Genomic DNA, 1,347 nt, shown 5'->3' with positions numbered 1-1,347 from the left:
TGGAACTCACTCCATACAGACTGTACGGGAAGTATGCGTTACAAATAGTTGCTGTTGACTTGATGAAAAACCCGTTATGTAATTGTAATCACTTTTTTATCATTGTACATCTGTTTTGGTAACTGAAATTAAACTAAATTGATTCAGCAAGGATTATGTGATGGAAATTTAGTCGTAATTACATGTTATAGTTAAGAATAGTATCAGTGGTGAAAATATACCGTGCCTTGCAACTTTTTGGTGCAACGAAAATGGAAACAAAAAGTTTGTTTCACTCGTTTTTTTTTCAAATGAGCTGCGTTGTACTGTTTCTAGTACTTTTATTTGCTAATTACCATTAACTTATTTTGAACATTTGTGCATGCATGAAACCATAAACTAATTACCCCATTGTGTGTCCAGTTTTATCAGTTATTAATTATATGAACTATTTTGGTAATCAGTCAAATTTTGGTAATCAATCATCAGTCAAAACAGGTTTAAAAATTATTCAAAAAATACTAAAACACTTTTCTAAACTATTGTACATCTTATTTTATGTTGAGAAATAAAAGGCGGTTCAGTCTACTAAATTTCGTATTCCGGCCTTTCTAGTAAAAGCACAGCGAAGCCATCAAATCTATTTCAATCTCGTTGACACCTTCTCTCTACTACACCTATTCTGAGCATGTCTAAAACCCAAAAACTTTACGGACTTGGTCGTCCAGTATCATTCTAGTGACGTGACCTGTTACTATTCCGCTCTTGTAACTTTTCCCTTTTTTTGGTTAACTTGAAAAAAACCTTAAATGCATGATCATCACATAATTGTAAATAACTGATTACGAACAACAAAACACCAGAAAACTTAATTGAACGAATTTCACTGGAGAAAATCGTTTTTTTATAATTGCTATAAATACAAAAATTTAAATTTTTATAACGATTCACATGTTAAGTTTTTAGTAAAATTTCGCACAATTTTTCATGCTACTCACAAACGCTTTACATCAATCTTTTGTTCCAGATCAAACTTTCACTCGATCTTCTAAAACAAAAACGATCGCAAAATAAATCCTTGTCGAACAGACGAACTTTTCTTCGGGCGCTTCCTTATCGCTAGCATAATACTAAAGCTCCGAAATATATTATTTTTTCATTCAAAAACGTAGGGGAAAATTTAGCATTGCAACACAACGAGAACATGTAACAAACCGGTTGGTGGATCGTTTCGGAAAAAGCTCCTTAAATCTACGAGCTTCTCCTTCATTTTGGATTGTGTCGGTAAGTCGACTGCTCGCCAACGTTCGGTTTCGTATCCTGAAGCATGGTTCGTGCCAACATGCCGAACCTTAGCTTCGTTTCGTA

This window comes from Anopheles funestus, chromosome 2RL, assembly GCF_943734845.2.
Source record: "Anopheles funestus chromosome 2RL, idAnoFuneDA-416_04, whole genome shotgun sequence".
NCBI lineage: Eukaryota > Metazoa > Arthropoda > Insecta > Diptera > Culicidae > Anopheles > Anopheles funestus.
The sequence above is the reverse complement of the archived record's forward strand: the minus strand, read 5'-3'. Positions refer to the sequence as shown.